Source organism: Stegodyphus dumicola, chromosome 1 (assembly GCF_044657685.1).
Source record: "Stegodyphus dumicola isolate Sdum_Otavi_A_Nest chromosome 1, ASM4465768v1".
Lineage (NCBI taxonomy): Eukaryota > Metazoa > Arthropoda > Arachnida > Araneae > Eresidae > Stegodyphus > Stegodyphus dumicola.
The window spans coordinates 136,988,239-137,010,011 of record NC_140768.1 but is presented as its reverse complement, the minus strand read 5'-3'; the positions used below and the strand labels follow the sequence as shown (position 1 = coordinate 137,010,011).

Sequence of the window (21,773 nt, the reverse complement as noted above, 5' to 3'; positions counted from 1 at the left end):
GGATTTGCTGTGTATGAATCTGTTTCATTGAACAGGAACAAATAGGAAACAGAATATTGAAAATTGAATTTTTTTAAAACATTAGTAATTTATATATATTAGATTGACTAAAAAGAGTATATTCATGCATAACGTATAAATATGCGAAGTGAATACTTTTTGGCAATCACCTTTCTAGGATGATCATTTTTAAAAATAACCAGTACTGTTGATAAAATAAACACCGGTACGATCTATCTGCCTAAGGGAAAGGATGCCTTCGTGGAAGACTTTCTAAGGGAAATTGGCTCCTAGACACGTTACACAGGGTAAAACCACGAAAGCGCAACCAGTCCCTTCGCGGGATTCGAAACTCGGACCGAAATACTGGTGTTCAGCTACTTTACCGCTTCGTGCCTCATTTCAGAGCGGATTCGCTATATATGAAACAGAGTAATGTGCTGTTACCGTATTTAGCAGCCTGCCTTTTTCCTTGACCTACCATAAAAAAATAAAATAGCAAAATTATAACAGCGTCTCTAAAAAGATGCTTTGCTATATTCTCATTAAATCTTTATCATTCTGCGCTACTAAAAACGAAGTACGATTATTTCAAATTCAAAATTTTATAACATTACTTTACAGAAAGCGATCTCATGTCTTCTAAAAATAAAACCCAACATCTGTTTCTACTCAAGCGCTTACTTTCTAGACAAAGTAATTTCAGTGTAACGTACGTTCAGTTTTATCTAACTTTGAACGGAAAAAAAAAAAAAAAAAAAAAACTATGTACATAACAGGCAAAGATATTAACAGCACATAAATTTAATCAATTATATTGGATTACCAGAGGAGAAAAAAATAATTCGATGAGATAATTCTCTGAGAATTCATAAACGCTAAATTAAGAATAAATTTTATAAAATGTTTACTAATGAATACATGTATTTGCATAGTAAGTTTCCTTTTTTAAAAAATTTTTCATCTTTATCACGTTTATCGGAGTGTCGTATTTAACTTCACAATTATGCTCCGAAATTTCATTGCTGTAGATTGGATTATTACCAATATATAATTCTACTAGTAACCAGAGCCAGTATTAGAGGTTTTTGCTGCTCACTACAATATCTGTGGCTCTTACTTCTGCCACGCGCCGCCAGTGGCTGAGTGATTAAGAATATTGATTACTGGAAGTTCGACCTGGTTTCGGTTCGATCCCAGGCGAACCAGCTGGCTGCATGGTTTGTTTTCCTGTTGTGCAACATGAATACGACCCAGTTTCCTTCAGCAATTAGGCTCACCCGCGGCCGAGCGGTTAAATCGCTGAACACTGGTAGTTCCGACCTGGGTTCGAATCAAGGCGAACGGGCTGGCTACATGGGCGTTTTCATAATCTTCCCCGTGTGTAACGTGTATGGGGAGCTTTGCTATAAACTAAACTAAGCCTTCAGAAACTTCCTCCAAGGAAAGCATCTGCTATCTGCCACCTCGTGGCTTTGCTATATTCAAAGAGCCTAACCCAATTCTAGCACTCAGTTCCTCTCTAAATTCTACCGGGCGAGCGCTAAAGTCGCCTATTACTGGTAGTTCAACCTCGGCACATTATCTGAGTTCAGCTTTGAATGAAAACAACATAAAGTGTTATAATGAACGATTAGTTTAAAGATTTCACTTGATACTGAAATGCATAAAATCAAATTGCGTTTCTACATATCAGATTTATAAAGTACAGCTGATAATTGTAGGAATATCAGGTTCATAAAGAACAGTTGATAAATACATGAGAAGTGGGAAGGAATTCATAAATTACAGAATTTAATGGTTGTAACGAAAATTTTAAGCACGAACGTTCTTCATAAAGTTATGAAAAAAAAGCAGTCAGTACCTTTAGTGCGGATAGTAATCACTACCAAAAATCTATGCTTTTCTGCCAATTTTTTGGTAGTTTTTCAAAACCTTCGGCTCGGAAACTTGGTGGCCCGAGTCCAAACACAGGTCAACCTCATTTCGGACGTCTTGTGCAGAAGTGAAGATAGGACCAGCAAGATGTAGCTGAAAGTCCGAACGTGCGATGTCGGGGTTATATGGTGGGTGTGGTGAAAGATCCCTTTCGAGTCCGTACAGAGGCTAGCCGGTGAATGCAGACACGTATGGTATTATCTTGATGGAACGTTACCTTTCTGCGCCGGAACTCAATTCGACTCTTTTCCTTGATAGCAGCGTCAACATGCACTAGCATCTCGTTGTATCCTTTACTGTCAAGGGTTTTACCTTTTCCCATATACTATTTGTGATTAATACCACAGCAATCCCACCAAATACAAAAGAATGATCTTTTTGTTAGTCAAATACGCTTTGTTACGCTTTACGATGCTGCCGACGGACTCACGGGCGCAGATCAACTAAATTTTTGGCCTATGTTGTTGAAATAAATTTATTTTTCAACACAAGTGACTATCCAGATCACCAGATCCAAAGCATGATCTTTTCGTTAGTCAAATTACGCTTTGCGACGCTGCCGACAGGCTCACCGGGCGCAGACCAGCTCCCTTTTCGACCTATATTGTTTGTGTAAACTTGTCTAACTTTGAAAGAAAAAAAAAAAAAAAAAAACTATGTATATAACACGCAAAGATATTACAGAACATAAATTTACTCAATTTTATTGGATTACCAAAGGAGGAAAAAATACTCAGATAACTCTCTTAGAATTCTTAAACGCTAAATTAAGAATAAATTTTATAAAATGTTTACTAATAAATACAAGTATTTTAAATAATAAATTTTTCCATCTCTACATATACCACGTTTATCGGAGTGTCGCATTTGACTTTACAATTAAGCTCCGAAATTTCCTTGCTGTAGATTGGATGATTACCAATATACTTACAATCCTACTAGTAACCAGGGCCACTATTAGGGATTTTTGCTACTCAGTACATTATGTGTGGCTCCTACCACACGCCACCAGTGGCCGAGTGGTTAAAACTACTGAATACTGGAAGTTCGAACTGGTTTGGGTTCGATGCCAGACGAATCAGCTGGTTGCATTGTTTGTTTTCACCGTGTGTAACATGAATACAAGCCAGTTCCCTTCAGCAATTAGGCCCTCCCGCGGTAGAGGAATTAAATCGCTGAACACTGGTAGTTTCGACCTGGATTCGAATAAAGGCTAATGGGCCGGCTGCATGGACGTTTTCATAATTTTCTGTATGTGTAACGTGTATGGGTTGTCAATTTCTCTAAGAAAGTTCAACATGAAGGCATCCTACTGTGCTTTGCCATAATAACCTAATCTAAGCCTTCAGAAAATGACTCCACGAAGGCCTGCCATCTTAAGAAGGTAACCCTCGTGGCTTTGCTACATTCAAAGAGCCTAACGCAGTTCTAGCAAGCGAGCCGCCGAACACTGGTAGTTCATCCGGAGTTCAAGCCTCGATAACGAGTTGGATGCATGACCGATTTTGGTGTTTTCCAAATTCACCTGCTTTGGCGTAATCAAACTCTATAATTCTAAACAAACTGACGTTCGGTTCGGCTCCAACGGCTCTAGCACCACGTTCCAAATTATAACTACAGTTCAACAAATAAATGTCTGGCGTATACATTCGAATAACCTAAGTAAAAAAGAAAAAAAGGGGGGCTTTTTAATTTCTTCCACAACCAAGCATGCATGCATGCACATAAAGCGAATAAAGAAAAACTTATGGAGTGCAATAGGGTTCTAATCCATAACATATTTAGTTAGTGATCGCCATCATTGGGAGCTATAAATATGCTATATTGACGGGAAGGAGAAAATTTTACTTCCTGAGTGAGCTAATTCAGAAATAGTCATTATTTCATCTGTCATCTTAAATTTAGGATGTCAAATTACGTGACTAACAAAAACCTAGTATTTATATGAAGCTTGATAAAAATCAAAGTTTTGAAGACGGTATATGTGATCATGTTCGGTTGATTACCATTATGATCAGCAAATAACAAAAGCAATTTACTGATGTCTTTCTTATCTTTATATTCAGATGTAGTTTTCAGGGCAACTAGAGAAAATTTATTAATTACTTTTATTATTTTTGATACTTTATACGTACGAAGATACATACTTGTAGGAAGAGAGATATAAATATCATATTCGAACAAATAAAAACAAATCGTGACTTGAAGACCCTAGAGATACGGCTTCTGATTGCTTTTCAAATTTTTACCATATTAGTAACGATATAATCGAATAATCTTTCAAAGATTATTGTTTACCGATTTTAGGTAACAACTAGAAAACATTTTTTCGAACTTATCCTCAAACAAGTTTGCTATTGGTAATGAATACTGCTGTATCATGAATCAGGTACGGCGCTATGCATTTTGCTGACTTTGTACGCAATAAATTCTGTTGTCAAGTGCCCTTCCCACAAAATTCTAAAATTTTATTGCTTGATGCTTCGCTGAATTTTACAATTTTGCTGTACGTAAATTCTGCCGTACCGGCAGTGATCATGATTTCAAATTCCCCCTCCCCGAGATTTACTGTGTTATCTGAAAAACAGCTCACAAGTTGCTAAAAATAGCTATAAAACTGGTTCCACAGCTTTTAGCAACGGCCTCCCGTTGTGCGTTTGGAAACTCAGCTTTTGAAAGAAAAGGAAGGGGAATAATTTCTCTCTGACTACAGTATAGATGAGGTCCGTGACTTTGTTTGAGCTACTGCAGAATGTTCTGAAGTACACTTTTTTCTGTTTCGGCAACATTCATCTTGAGAATTCAACACTTGTTCATTAGCCCTTAGTAATTGACAGAAATGCTTTTAGAAAGTAGTGGGTTCATTGATACCAACAAAATGGTTGGTATCAATAAACTGGGGATACGTTAGTTTCAGTTGTTGGGTTCAAATGAACCTTTCAAATACTAAAAAAGTCCTTTTGCATAATCGAATCCTTTTGCATAAAGAATTTCATCTGAGAATAATTTTTCTACTTAAAAATGAGTTTTGCAGTACTTTTTAAATACTACTTGTATTTTTATTTTCGAAAATTTTCATAAATATTGTAATTAATTATTTCCAATTTTAATAACTCGCAGAAAAAACACAATTTTCAAGAAATTTTTTTATTATGGTTATTCAAACTTATACTAATATACAGCATCTTTTATATTCCTTATACATTTGACACTGCATCCTTCAACCTGCATGTAAGTTTCTCTTCCTTAGTAACTCCTGACCCAGAGACGTCTCAATGAAAGCCAAATCATGCACAAAATTTTCACCTGAAAAGAAAAAAAAAAAGAAAATGATAAAATATTTTTAACACCATATTCTCGACCCCCCCCCCAAAAAAAAAGAAATTGCAAGAAATACAAATTTCTAACAGAAAAATGCATTTTCAAGCAGCTGAAATTGTTTCACAAATTAATAATGCAGATAGCAAATGTAACATATGGCACTATTGCCACTCAGTGCAATCTCTGCATATCCTAAATTCTGCTGGCTGATGTCTTCGTAAGTTCTGAACATTTTTTTGCCTCTAAATTTTGCTGCTCAGTGCCCTCTGCTAAATTATAAAATTTTGACTACCACTGGTTGCACAGGCCCTGATCAAAGCAAAGAGGCAAGATGCTACCTGCTATTGATAAACTGCCTTATAAATACCACAAATCTAAATAAATATCAGTTTTATTTCCAAAACAGAATTATCTCACAGCTAAAGCATTGCCTTTGCAGAAAATCTTCTAAATGGAAATAGAATTGCATCCACATTACATGTGCAGAATCCCAATAATTCATTATAAACAGTTCCAAACCATAGTTAGGCTTAGAACTCACAACAGTATTCTTCTTGGAAGTCTTCCTAAGGAAATGGTAGTATATTCAGGGAACATGTGGGCAAAATCATGACAGTATATCACAAGCCTAATTCTTGACCATACATACTAGAAAGATCACAGAAATTCCTCACAGGAAGCTAGATTCATATAACAAAATTTCATGCAACATATGGCATATGGGAAAAAGCAAGGACATTATAATCACTAGCATAGTTTATACCCAAATGAGTTGCAGATGGTGCACTATGTGCTCACAGCTGATTATCACTAATGCAGATATATATTTACCAATATTTAGAAGATGATGAAGTATAGCAAAATATACAAAACATTAGTCCTTAAATCCAACACATTTTCTGATTTTCATACCATCTAGAATAATAGATTTGACGTTAGGTACAATATCAGAATTTTGGGTACATGAAATGTGAAATGGTTTTTTATTTTTAGTCACTGTTTCTAGTAATTTGTTCGAAAGTAACAAATAAGCTGGTTTCAGTCTGTCAATGAAATGTTAACTTGTCTGTCCTTAATTAAGACTCGGAAATATTTATCATATTTTTTCACCACAAAAAAATGGTCCCTCAATAAGCAAATTCAAGTGCCTTTTTCACACGATCAGTTCTCACAAACACATGAGAACATGATCTCAAGTCTTTATGCATAAATATTTTATGTTTGTTAGCAGTTGATAAACTGGTGCTGATCCATAAAAGACAGTAAATTTGTTACAAATGGTTCAGGTTTAGTTTTAGTGGTAGGTAGTCGAAAAACTCACATGGTAACCTTATTTGCATAAAATATACCATTTGAGCTACAGAGTGATTAGTATCAGGACATATTGCAACTCTGAATCCTAGAAGGATTTCTGTCCATCTGATGTTGCTGTGAGCCTTTATTGCATTTTTTTAAGTTCTGAGAAACTGCTCAATTTTCCCACTGCAATGTGGGTGGTATGGAGTGGAACGTAAAACTTTAGCACCACATACTTTTGCAAGGCTCTTGAAAGGCTGCGACTCAAACTGTCTTCCTTGATCTGAGATTATGGAACTAGGCACAACAAATCTGCTAATCCAATGATTGTAAAATGCTTTGACAACCATTTCTCTTGTGATATCTGGTAAAGAAACTACTTCTCCCTAACAGGAAAAATGGTCAATAAATGTCAGATAATACGTCCTACCAGCAGATGGTGGTAATGGCCCAATCAGGTCAACTTGCACAATATTTAATCTAGCATGAGGTGCTTGGAACTCGGCTATTTTAGATTTTGTATGCCTGTTGACTTTGCTCCTTTGACAATTAACAGGACTTTAAGTCTATTCGTGAATTTCTTTCTTTATATTTGGAAAGATAAATTTTTCAGTCATCTCGTTGACAGTTGTCCTGATACCAGAGGAGCAAAATTATGAATTTGATGAAACATTTGTTGTCTAAATTGCTTTGAAATAAAAGGCCTGATACTGGTTGTTGAGCTGTCACATCTTAATGTTTTCCAAAATGCTAATGTAGATGATTTAAATTTCAGTGAAGCACTACCTGTCATTAAATGTTGCAATTCTTCATTATATTCTTGAGCATCTGCTACTGCTTCATAGCCAGTAACTGAGACTACTTCAACTGCAACTAAATTTTCTTTGGCATCAATATGCTGAATATCAGTTGAAAATTCCGATATATACTGAAGTTGGTGTTGTTGTCTGGGTTATGCCTTCCCATTCTTTTGCTTCTATGCATATGACAGTGGCTTGTGATCAGTAAGTATGATGAATTTGCGTCCTTCCGATACATGTTTAAAATGCTTGACAGAAAGATATATTCCTAAGAATTCTCTGTCATAGGTACTATAAACCTTCTGTGCATTATTTAATGTTTTAGAGTAGAACACAATAGGTTTTCAGTCTTGTTCTTGTTCTTCCAATTGCTGCAATACTGATCCTATAGGAAAGTCTGATGTATCTGCACACAAAGGGTAATCCATTGGGAAACACAAAAGGGCACCATTGACTAAATCAGATTTGCACTTCTCAAACTGGTGAATTCCTTCATCTGTGCAGGCCTACCAGCGGCAGAGCGGTAAAATCGCTGAACACTGGTAGTTCGGTCTGAGGTTCGAATCCCGCGAACGTACTGGCTGCATGGGCGTTTTCGTGGTTTTCCCCATGTGTAACGTGTATATGAGCCAGTTTCCCTTAGAAAGTCCTCCACGAGTGAGTGAGTGAGTGAGTGAGTGAGTGATTATGGCGCAAAACCAGAGATGATTATGACGCGCCAAACAAAAGATGAGGTGATTACAATTGAGTGAGTGAGTGATTATGGCGCAAAAACCAGAGATGATTATGACGCGCCAAACAAAAGATGAGATGATTACAATTGATGACATTAAAATTCAATAAATAAAAACAAGTAGATAAATGTATCAAATCCAGAGGATGAAGTCATATAAAAACAAGTTAAAAGCACATATTAACATTCAAGACACAGTCTTCAAAACAAATTACATTTGGTAATAAAAGCCAATCTCTTTTAAATAATAAAATAAATTAGAATTGACCTCTCTTCCGATTAAACGGTCGAGAGGTAAGTCACAGCTATTAAAATATTTCTGGCGAAGACTATTAAAACATTGACACTCAATTAAAATATGACGAACAGATAAACAAACATTACAATTAAAACAAACAGGCTCATTTTCAGCTTTAAGAAGATAGCTATGTGTGACTCTGGTATGACCAATTCTGAGTCGAGTCAAAAGAACGTCCTCTTTACGATTTCCAGCAAAATCCCAATGCTCAATTCTAGGTTTGATGTTTCTCAACTTGTTGTGATGCTGAACATCCCAAATTTGCTGCCATTTTTTTCGTATCTTTCCCTTGATGACACAGCAGATGTCTCTAAAAGGGATAAGGCGACTGGACAGTTCGACAGCAGATTTTGCCGCGATGTCTGCAAGCTCGTTTCCCTTTATTCCCGTATGCCCGGGAACCCAGCAGTACAGGATTTCATATCCTCGTATCATTAAATTTCTATGAATTTTGAGAACATCCACTACCACAGGATTCTGAGCGTTGGGAAAAGCTTCCAAGGATTTAAGAGCACTATACGAGTCTGTGTAAACTATGAACTTTTTGTGGCAGAGCTTTGGGATGTACAAAAGAGCATAATATATTGCAGTTAGTTCAGATGTTAGGACAGAGAAAGCATGGTGCAGGCATCTGCCCTCTATGTAATTTTCAAATACAAAAGCCATCCCGACATGATCATTTGACTTTGATCCATCTGTGTATATCGGATAATAACTGCTATATTTGTGCCTGTGCTCAGCGAAAAGTTGTCTGTAAACGATCTCGTTAGTGCTCGCCTTTACGTGATGTTTAAAAACATCAAGAAGCTGGATCCGTGAATTTTCCCAAGGTGGAATTTCAAAATTCTGTACTGCTTGGGGGTGCATATCAGAGAGGGAGAGTTCCTCAATGACAGGGCGAACTCTTAAAGGCAAAGTAGGAACACAGGATGGACGTGTTTCAAATAATGTGTTACACTCATTATCAAGTAAGCACAGCTTATTGGGATGTTCAGGTTGAGATAGAGTATTAAAATATTGCAAAAGGGACAATTGCTCACGCCTCAGATGAAGTGATGGTTCGTTACAGTCAACATATAGGCTCTGCACAGGAGAAGTCCTGAAAGCTCCTGAACAAATCCGCAGACCTTGATGGTGAACAGGATCCAGTTTTAACAAAACAGATGAGCGAGCGGATCCATAAACAACTGAGCCATAGTCCAGTTTAGAGCGGATAAGCGCTCTGTAAATGCGAAGCATGGAGCAACGCTCTGCACCCCAGGAGGTGTTCGCCAACACTTTTAAAATATTTAGTGTTTTTAGACACTTCTTTCTCAGGTTTAAAACATGAGAAAGGAAAGTCAATTTTCGGTCAAACGTCACTCCTAAAAATTTTACTTCAGGCGCAACTGGAATAATTGTACCATTCAAGTATAACTCAGGTTCAGGATGGAGACCTCGCTTCCTACAAAAGTGCACGCACACAGTTTTCTGTTTCGAAAATGTAAATCCCTGTTTGTCTGACCATTCTTGGATCTTAATCAGAGCCATCTGCAGTTGCCTCTCTACATATCTCATGTCTGCTCCTCGACAGCTAATCTGCAGATCATCAACATATAGAGATCCCAAGATGGTGGGAGGAAGTTCTTTTAGTACAGAATTTATTTTTAAACTAAACAGGGTTACACTGAGCACACAGCCTTGAGGCACACCCTCTTCCTGTTCAAAAACATCCGAAAAAACAGAGCCAATTCTTACTTGAAAAGTTCTAGTGTTCAAGAAATTTTGAATGAAAATTGGTAGGTTGCCGCGCAAGCCACTCTCGTGAAGATCCCGGAGTATACCGTATCTCCATGCCTTATCATAAGCTTTTTCAATGTCGAAGAATATCGAGACAAGGTGGCTTCTTCTTACAAATGCTTTTCGAATAGATGTCTCTAAGAGGAGCATGTTATCTACAGTTGTTCTTCCCTTTCGAAAACCACTCTGATAAGGCGATATAATATCATTCTTTTCCAAGAAGTAGACTAGGCGGCTGTTTACCATTTTTTCAAACAGTTTGCAAACACAGCTGGTAAGGGCAATTGGCCGATAGTTCGAGGGATTCCTCGGGTCTTTCCCTGGCTTCGCAATAGGAATGACAATAGCTCTCCTCCATGCACTGGGAAATGTACGCTCCTTCCACACTCTATTGTAAAGTGTGAGAAGGGCACTCAGTGACTTACAGGACAGATGCTTTAGCATTTCATAATACACGCCATCCAGACCCGGACAAGACCTATGTGTCTGCAACAAAGCTCTCTTTAGTTCAACCATAGTAAAGTCTCTATTGTACGGCTCAAAGTTGGAAGAGTTGAAAGCGATGGGATTTTTCTCAGAGCGTTGCTTGATAGAAAGAAATGCAGGTGAGTAATTTCGGCTGGAAGAAACGGCAGCAAATGTCTCACCAATTGTATTTGCAATTTCTTCTATGGAGCTAATCACTCGGCCATCTTTTTCCAGAAAGGAAAGTGAGTGGTCATTGTACATTCCGCATGCTTTTCGAACTCTTTCCCAAACCCGCTTACTAGGCGTAGAGGATGTTATTGAGGACACATATGAAATCCAGGAATCCCTCTGGCTCTGCCTTCTTACTTTCCGTGCATTTGCTTTGGCTCTTTTAAAAGCTATGAGGTTTCGCAGAGTAGGATATCTACGAAAAATACCCCATGCTTTTTTCTGTTTTTTCAGTGCTTCATGACAGTCGCGATTCCACCATGGTTTCGAATATTTTAGTGTTTTTCCTGATGTTCTAGGAATCGAAAGCATAGCTGCCTGAATAATAGTATTAGTAACAGCTTCAACAGCGTCATCGATATACACACCTTCTACCATTTCCTCTGTCAGCTCTGCAACGGAAGAGAAGAGTTCCCAGTCTGCCCTGTCCAGGATAAAACGAGGGACTCTCGACACGGGGTTTGCTCCTCTTCGTGCAAGAGACACAAAAATAGGATAATGATCGCTGTTGTACAGGTCATTTCCGACACTAAAAGTGCAAAATGGCAACAGAGATGGTGAACAGATGGCAAGATCGAGAGCGTGGAATGTCCTTGAAGGCTCATGGAAGTACGTATCTTGCCCATTATTTAGGAGACAAAGGCTATGATCTTCGATCATCTGCTCTATTTGTCTTCCTCGGCAATTTGTATCTTTACTTCCCCAGAGTGGACTATGGCCGTTAAAATCTCCTATTATGATAAAAGGCTCAGGCAGCTGCTCTATTAGATTATTTAAATCTTGCTGATAAATGTGCTCATTTGGAGGCAAATACAAAGAAACAAATGAAACAATAATATCAAAATTTATTTGAGTAGCGACAACTTGGAGGGATGTCGTCAAAGGAAGTACATTTGAGGGATAATCCAGTGAGGAGAGGAGACCTACACCTCCACTGGCACGCTCACCTGCAATGTTATCCTTCCTGACGAAAGAAAACCTCCGAAGTTTTGCATGGTGTTCAGGTTTCAAATTTGTTTCCTGTATTGCTAAGCACACAGGATGATACACATTTATTATAGATTTGATGTCAAGGAAATTTCGGTGGAAACCGCGACAGTTCCATGACATGAGGGTGGCCATTATGAATGGTTTTTGTTTTTTCTGTGCTGTTCTTTTGTTTTTCGTGGAAGTAGATGCCTGGGAACTTCTAGACCCTCTTCTACTTCCATAAAGTCTGAATCCGCAGATTCAGAAATCATCTCATCAAAAGAGCTATTGCTGTGACTTCTATTTTTATTGGATATTTTATGTGTAGAAGTTTTGGGCTTACTTTGAATAACTGTTTCTTTCTTTTGTACTATATGGGTTGCATTTTCTTTTTGCTTGTTGGATGTAGACGGATGGGTTTTATTTGCTAGGGTCTGTGTGCCTATTGATGTTTGGGTGGCGACTGTACGAGATGATTTTACAGCACTGGCGTATGATGTATTTGGTCGAAGCTGTGTGCTCTGGACTAATCTTCTGGCTTCGGCATATGAGATGTTCCTCGTAAACTTTGCAGTCTGCACTTCTTTTTCCAATTTCCATTTTGGGCAGAGGCGTGAAAATGCTGGGTGCTCACCCTTGCAATTTATACAAAGAGGCGCAGCCGTACAATTTTCAGAATCGTGGCCAATCTGTGAGCATCGGGCGCATGTAAGGCTGCCACGACAAGACGTCTTTGAATGGCCGAAACGCTGGCATTGGAAACATCGCATAGGGTTTGGAATATAAGGTCTTACAGGAATATTTAGATATCCGGCCTTAATATTCTTAGGCAGATCAGGCGTGTTGAAGGTAAGGATCACGTGTTTCATGTCTATCAACTTACCTTCTTTACGCATCTTGATCCGCCTTACACCGCAGACATTTTGTTCGGAGAGCTCAGAAGTGATCTCTTCTTCAGAAACATACAGAAGGTCGAATTCTGAGATTACACCCCGACAATAGTTGAGTGACTTATGTGGTGTTACAGTCACATTCGCTTGCCCAAGTTTAGTTATCTGAAGTAAAGAAGCAGACTGGGTGGCTGAGGTTGTATCAATAAGCAGGTCTCCGGAGCGGAGACGCTTTATATTTCTCGGCTCACCAATACAGGACTGGATGTATTTGTTTATTACGAAAGGAGACATCTTATGCATTTCGCCAGAAGGACTAGAGATGACTAGGAAACGGGGAATATTGTTATGATTTTTTTCATTTGTATCTGTACGTAATTTTTTTGCAGTAGACTTTTCAGAAGTAGGTTGAGTGAGAGGTTGAGTGAGTGGTTGAGTGAGTGGTTTAGCAGTAGACGTTTCAGAAATAGGTTGAATGACTGGTTTAACAGTAGATGTTTCAGAACTAGGTTGAGTGACTGGTTTAGGAGTAGAAGTTTCAGAACTAGGTTGAGTGACAGGAGTGATTTGAGTGACTTGAGTGACTGGAGTTACCTCGAAATCTTTTATTAAGTAAATATGAGAAGCCATAGTGAAAGAATAAAGATTCGGGTCCGACGGCCCCGCCCACCACGGAGCCCAACAAGGGAACACAGATTCCTGTGTTAGGGCTAGCCGGACCTATACGCAAACTGAAGCCCCACAGTCGGCTTTCCCGAAAGCAGGTACTCCCGAGAGCTTGACCCCAAGCCACTGACACAAGGACTAGTGACCAGCCGATTGACACCCGTGAGGACGACTAAGGTGCCTCCCGTTTAGCTGAAGCAGAGGCCAAAGCAGTGTGTTGGGGACAGTACCTCGCCCCTCAACTACCAGGACCCTCCTTTCCAGCGACACGGGTCTCCACGCACGGCAAACACGTGGGCAGTTTTCTCCCCACTTGAAAACTAGAAACAAGGTCTGTTCCAGCCTCTCGTGACGAGCCCCAAACTCCGTAGAGAGAAACCACAAGGGAGAAGGGAAGGGAAAAAGATCCAGCCAAGAGGAGAGGAGACGGAAAAGAGGATAGATCACTGGGGCTCCAGGATCGTGACACCCGTCTCACCAAGAAGATGATCCCCTGAAGGGCTAGGGTACCTCGGGATTGCCACACCCGTACTCACAAAAGTGAGCCCCCTGAGGGAAAAGTCCTCCACGAAGGCATCCCTTCTCTTAGGCAGATAGCCCTAGTGTGCTTTGCCATAATTAAATACACTAAACACCTTCATCTGTGCATGGAACTTTACAATGATCTTTTTTTATCACCCTTTAACATTTCGTGTATGACTCCTTGAGTTTCTGCAGCATTTTTCAAAAAGCATCGATAAAATTTTATCATGCCCATAAATGAACAAAGCTCATGTACTGTCGGTAATTTACATTGCAGATTACTTCAACCTTTTCTGGCAGCGAACAGGAACCTTCTGTAGTTATGAGGTAACCCATAACTTATGTTTTAATATGTAATACATAATGTAATATCCCACCACATTACCCATTTCCAATCCTCAGATGTCCAGTGTCTTTTCTCGACACCACTGAAAATGAAGTCTTGCATGTCGGCAGAACTGAGTGATTTTCTTACAGGCACCAAAACTATGCATTCCTATCCCTCTGCAATTCGCTGCGCATAGTTCTAGCTGAAATTTGTTGGGAAGAGCCTTGGTTGACGATTTGTGATAGTTGAATCCGTGTTCTGCCGTACAATTCATCGGAGATACCGCCGATCACTGTCTTTGAAAACTATGCTCGAACTGCAGTTACATTTTTTAGAGAAGGATTCAAAATCGATGCCCCCACTAAATGTGCACCAACAATAAGCCCCTTTTTCAAATGGTGAACGATCTGCCGCCTTTTTTCCCCATTTTACTTCATTCATCATGAAAAGCACTCTTACACCTTACTTATACTGGCATTTTAACCAAGTATAATCCACATCATAGAAAAAATTTGGATATTTCATCCCTAGCATGCATTCAGATGAAAATCTGAAAGGTTTCTTATTGATTGGCCAGTGTGTGTATTATTATATTATGCAACATGAGGCAGCATTAACATGTGGAGCTGGGAAGGCTTCTAATGATCACCTTTCTCTCTTGTGAGAGCAGGATGCACTGAAATTTGATGTCCTTATTTTTTAGAATGGTTATGAGTTTTGTAGACAAGTGGATCATCCACGTTCAAGATATAAGCAATCATCTTTCCACAATACTCAATTTTGTATGTCTTCTTCTCAAATATCATTGTATGGATGTCCTTCCAGCTGAATCAGGAGTCCTGAATTGTGATAGGATTAATGCAAGCCACTTGTTTGGTGTAGCAGAATCCGAGACTGCCTAGATACAGATCCTAGCCAGTAGCTTCGCAGAGTTCTCTACGTCAACCCCCGGGGGGGGGGAATGTCAGGCTGGGTACTGGCATTTCTATTTCCATCAGCTTTTTTGCAGCATCAAAAACCTTCATTCTCATGTTAGCAGACACTTTCCTTACTCTTTCTGGCTGGTGACAAATAGTTTTATTTCTTCTTGGCTCATTGCCGGAATCTGAACTTCCGCCGATCGGCTTATAGCAGCTATCATCATTTAAATTTTCTTGCCTGTCGGGTCACCAGATTTTATGACTTTCATCATCCCCAGGTTGCTGTTCAATGCTATCCGCTTGCTTTGAAGAGTTTGGAAACTTTCATCTCTGGATGCTCATTTTTGCTTCTGCAGGAAATCGTTATGAGCAAGCATTTTAAGGTGTTTGAAGAAATCAAGGTCACATTCTTCAGCAGCAGTGAGAGGAACCACTACTTTCGAATATATATTCCAAGTTTGTGATCTCAGAAACAATAAACTGGAAAAAATTGCTCATTAATAATGCAGAAATCAGTAAAAAATTCAATAAAACCATATGGCATACACGATATCAGTACTCTTCCCACTTCTGCTTCAATAGCTTGCAACATACCCGAGGAAAAAATTTCATTGTATGTGCTGTCCAACTCTGCACCTTTCTTTGCACAAAAAGCACTACAAGCATCATGCTTGCCAAATATATGATGTGGCCCATTTCTCAAGTCAGATACTAATGCATCAATAGCTTCTTGTGTGTGCTGATAATGGCTAGGTAAAGCATGAGCTTTTATAGCTACTCTAGCACCTCTGACTAACAGTGGCATTTTAATTTTCAGCAATTTACGGGCAGCAATTCCTTTAGCCTCGGGGAAGCGCGCAGTATTTTGCTGAAGTTTCTCAAGAGCTCTGCGATATCTTCGAACAGCATGGTTAGCACATTCTACTTTGATCACCCGTCCTCCATATGAAACGCTTTCTTTCACTTTGGCCATTGTGTTAGCATCTCCATCTCCAACAAGTCGAGTACAACGTATTTTGTGAACACACTGGAGATAATTCAGACCTTCCACAATGGCACTGCTTTCCATACCTGTAGAAGGCCCATTCCAATTTCGCCAACAAAGGTGCACTTTATTTGGCATCTTGCCATCTTCAATAGCACTGCATATAAGGCACACTTTGTTGCGAATTCCAACAAACAAAATTTTCTGGGTGACCATGCCTATAATAACAGATATGCCACTTGAAGCATTGTAACCATGCCCATAGCTTCTTTTACACCAACCTCCATCAACAATGACAGTTATACAGTGATAACCATCATTATCTTTATCATTGCGAAGTTCTGCCTGCCTTTTCTCCTCTTCTATAGCAGCACACATAGTTTCCTGTGCACATCCCTGTATTATTTTGCCAGTAGTTCGCTCACAAGAAGCAAAGGTCGAGTTGCTCATATACGGAATTTCCATGATGCTAAACTTTTCCTCCTCTTGTGAAAATCCACTGCCAGTAGATAACGCACCTAATACTGCAAGCTGATTTAGGCTGCTTTTCTCCATATCAGAACAAATTGTTGCCATTTCCCCACATAAAATTTTATCACATACATAGTTATATGTAGTGACAAGACCACGTCGAATCACTTTGTTAAAAATAAATGATCCTCCAAATTTACAATTTAGGGAATGTTGCTCTAATGTCCTAGCCTGCACTATTACAAAAGACATATTGCAAATTGTTCTGCCAGATGGTAATGGATTTGCCTTTCGTCGATCTTCCCTTTCGATAATTAAAGGTGAATCAGGACACAGAAATTCATCATTAAGGTTCTCCTGAAGAGGCTCAGACTCCAAGCTAAAATATATATATATACAATATATATACATATATATAATTAATATATATAAATATTACAAATTAGGTTTAAATTTAGCTTATTTGATGACAGCAAAGCACTTGATCTTCCTAAGAGGAGGAATGCTTTCATGGAGGACTTTCTAAGGGAAATGGCTCATATACATGGGGAAAACCATGAAAACGCCCATGCAGGCAGCCCATTCGCAATTAGGTTTAGGAAATTTAGGCAACAGATAGCAAATAAATTAACAATAATAATACACTGGATTACCAGTATATTACTACAAGAAGATGAGTCATCTTCACAACTGCTGCTTCCATGCTCGCAGTGTCATTTGCTCGTGCAATATTAGTCACTACTTTGTGTGCCGGAGGTTTCACATGAAGGGCCTCTACACCTGAGTATAAAATGTTCGTGTTCCAGTAAACACTGAATTCAGAGGGGCAAGAATAACTCTTTCATGGTGGATAACTCAGTTACCAAATGGCTTTCTAAGGCTCTATTCAAGCCGTTGTATAAATGTCATAATTCCCAACTAACAACGCTTTGTAGTCAGACCTTGCTATGTCACAAAAACTAGTTTGGGCATTAAGCTTGAAGTTTTCAACTTTGTGCCGACTTGATATAAGAGTCGGCCAATCAGAGCATATACATAAAACCTATTGAGAGAGAAAGCTGTAGACACATACATGCATGCACAAATTTAGCTTCTCTAATTGGCTATGGCTTAGACCCTCTCTCGCAGGTGTGAATGGAACTCCCACATTTTGTGCCTTATGATTATGCGTCTATGACATTTATACCATCATGTTAACGGAGCCTTAGGATGGCATACTAAGAAGATGCACTGTCTTGTGGGGATAAGCAATTTATACTCCTAAGCCTAAAAAAAAAAAAAACTTGGAAAAAAAAGATCACGACTTAAATTTGTTGTCTAATTGCTCTAATTTGAGGCACATTATGAGAGGAAAGCAAAGGTAGTAATCAGAATTATTTAAAAAATTTTATCCTTATATTTTTCTTAAAAATTCTGTAAAATAATAAAATTTGTGGTTTTCCTCAAATAAATATATATGGAAAAAATAACAGCCACATAATCACAGATTTCATTTTGCTATATTTTATTAACAAAATTTAAATTATTAAAAATCTCTTTCATGAAGGGAACATAAAACATCATGAAAACAATGAAAAAGAAGCAATATTTAAAAAAGATAGTAGGCTTATTGATGAGGCTCCCATCAAAAGAATCAAACCCCAAAATATTTTCATTTGCTTCAGTGTCCCGACTGAAAATTTCACTGATTTCAATGAATATATTTTTAAAAAAATCTTTTATTTTCAAGTTCTTTCATGCAAAACGTCCAAATTTGGTACAAATCAAATTCATCCCCCTCTTTTTGATAGCTACAATATTATATTTAACAGTTTTAATAGCTATCAGTATGTAAACAACATAATGTAACACCATAAAAGAAAAACATAAATGATGACATTTTAATTTTGGCATAGAGAAATACATATTTACCCCAAAAGAGAGCTTGTATTTCTACCTTCTACGTCAGAGTCAATAACTGAAATGTCCAGATCAGAACTGAGAAGAAAAGAACCATAATTAGTTTAATTAAGATACAATAACACACCGACCAAGTATTAATTTGAGAGTCAAGCAACAAAAATCAGCATCATATTTTGAAATATTCACTATTTGAAAATATAACGCTGATTTTGGTTGCTTGACTTCTAAATTAATACATAATTAGTTAACCATAATTAAGTAACTGTAATATCATGCACAGCTAATATCTATTTTAAAAATAAACCAACTTACCTCATGAAAGCCTGGTTTGTCTTAGGAACATTAGCTGTAACTTCTGGCGTAGAAAAGTCAAATTTTTCACTTCCGGACCTAAGAATGAAAGAAATAAACTGCTATAACATAATTAAAAAAAAAAAAAAAAAAAAAAAAAAAAAAAAAAAAAAAAAAACATGAATAAATAAATAACACATAACAAATTTAAGCATTAAGCTATGTATGACTACCACCCATCTCAGACAGTGCGACAGATATTGCTGTATACTGTTTCGCCATACCCTGTGTAGCTATTATATCATGCTGTATAACCACAGTTTAGAAAAATTACAAAATGTGTTATTTATATCTATCTAAAATGGTACATTACTACATGATTTGTAAGAATAAATTAGAGGGCTCTGCGAATGAAATTCCTTCCAATTAAAAAATGTAGGAATAAAGAAAATGCAGGAATTGCAAATGCAGAAATGAAAAAGGGGATTATATTTTTTGTACAGAATCCAGATGACATATTTTTCAACATTTTAGAAATTTCAATATTAATTTTAGGGGCATAAAATATTAGGCCCCTAAAAGCAGAATAGTTTTTAAATGTTCAGATAATCTTCCTATGAGAAGAATTCCTTTGAGAAGTACACATCTGAACCACAATTAAAAAACATGTACAAGAACAGAGCTGAGGACTTCTGTTTGCAGAAAGTCTGTCACATAACATATGAAAAGTTTCTTATTGGTAGATTTTTGATCAGACGGATATTTTAATGTTATACAGAGAAAGCATTCACTCCCTTTATACTGGAGATAATTCAATTTGGACAATGGCAAAAAGGCTAAGCAAGCCTGAGCGTATTGGTCCCATTCTTGGCACTAGTTTGGTTTACGCTCAAAATACATAGCAGATATTTTCTAATTACCTGCATCCCAATATCAATTCAATTCAGCTTTTGGTGGAATTTAACATTTGTGACATATTTTTCAAAAACTACACTTCACAACATGCATACATGACAAATACACAGAACCATAAATAAACAAGCAATAATATATATTTATATATAAATTTTACTAAATGATCATAAAATGTTCCAACGCTAAAAGAAAGTTTTAACATCCAAGTAAATGACATAATAAAAAAAAGCAAGTTGAACAGCGAGCACATGAATAAATGTGCATACACCTGTTAAAATATACCATAGGTAAATGACAAAGCATTTCGTAGCAAACATATGACTATAAAATTTCCAATAATACATGTAATGATGGTGAATTCAATTTAGATCGCAAGAACATGCTCATACTTTTGAAAAGATTCAATTATTTCAGCAATTCCTTGTGAATTGGAATTTACCCTTTCAATATTTCCCAACAATTTAGTGTGAATGGAGGAATAAATTCTTATAACAGAATTGAACAATTATTAGCATCCCCTCATACACACACATACAAAAAAAAAAAAAAAAAAAAAAAAAAACTTACTTTGTAAAAAAAATCATCCGGGCAATGATTCTCCTTTGACACAGATGCAGTTGTATCAATAATTTCTGACCTTCAATAAAAAAAATACGCATATTTTACTTCGGAATTAACTTACTACGAAATCATAAACACGGAGTAGTCGATATAAAGAATAAATTATTTCTCACCTTTCGAAAACATCCGCTTGTTCGGAATCTTCCACATCTCGGGAATTTAATTTCATATTTTTTTCTTGAGCTCGACGTTTACGCTGAATTCTGGATCTTTTATTAAAACCAGGATGTTTTTTCGGTCGTCCTTGATATTTTCGCATATTTTTTGCAAACTGACCACAGTACAAATAAATGTAAACAAAACGAGTGCGGAATAGCAATGCAATAGGGTTGCCGTAAACGTCATTCTGCTGACAGCTGACAATGTTTAGTGAAAACTGTGTATAAAGGAATATATGAAACGCTTCTAAATATTATTTAGAAAAAAATATGATTTATAACTGATATCAAAATCAATTACTTCGTGAATTTTTGCAGAAATAAGATTACAATGTTAAATTTTAACTCGTAGCGCCATCTATTGATGGCTTTCCAAACTACACATTAAAATTACGTATTTCAAACTAATTTTTTTAAAATATAATATTTAAGTAAATTTCATTTCAAACCTGATTCTAACATTGTGATTCGAAAACTGACCTATTGCTTTATATTTCTGCCAAATTGCACGCAACATAGTTTCTTAATTAGCGATTCTGCGTGTAAAAAAATTTTTAGTATTGTAATGCTGCTCTAGTAGACCACCTTAACAAAGCACATTCGATCTAAATTTGGCATTGGCATTTCTGGCATCCCGTATGTGTCATAGTCCGTATAACTATTTGGGAATCTAAGTTTTCTGTTTCTAGTCAATGTAGGTAGCTCATCAACTACACTACTGTTATCATGGCTATCATTTTGAGCAGTATTATGTTCATCGTGATGAGATTTAATACTAGTACTAACTAATTCATAATCAGACTGAGTATTATCATTAACCATCCCTTCCAATTCACCGTTCTGATCATCAGCTGTTGCATTCTCAGTATCTGAAAATGTCGTAATCACGCTCCCACTGAATGAGGATTCATCATAGAATTTTGGCATATTACTTGCCTTTTTGTAGTACATTTCATTTTCCAAAAATTGTACATCTCGTGCATTTATTATTTCATAAGTTTTGGGATCTATTAATCGATAGCCTTTTCTATCCTGACAGTACCCAACAAGCATTAATTCCTTTGCTTTTATATCCCACTTTTTACGTTTTTGCTTTGGAATGTGAGCAAATGCACGACATCCAAATACTCTCAAGTATTCTAAATTTGGCTTATCCCCATACCATTTTTCATAAGGGGTCATACCTGCAACTGCAATAGTTGGAGATATATTTTTACAGTGATTTGCAGTTTGCACTGCTTCAGCCCAATAATTTTGATCAAGGTGAGCATCCA

General features: G+C 37.4%; 1 long non-coding RNA gene across 1 annotated transcript; it reads right to left on the bottom strand.

The window, feature by feature from the left end:
• Positions 1–5,069: 5,069 nt before the first annotated feature.
• On the bottom strand, positions 5,070–20,649 carry LOC146999267 (uncharacterized). The gene is made up of 5 exons (XR_015042310.1): positions 20,455–20,649; positions 20,288–20,357; positions 18,827–18,904; positions 18,524–18,589; positions 5,070–5,244 (listed from the first exon to the last, which is right to left on the bottom strand). It is a non-coding gene; the product is annotated as an uncharacterized LOC146999267 (long non-coding RNA).
• Between the last annotated feature and the right edge of the window lie 1,124 nt (positions 20,650–21,773).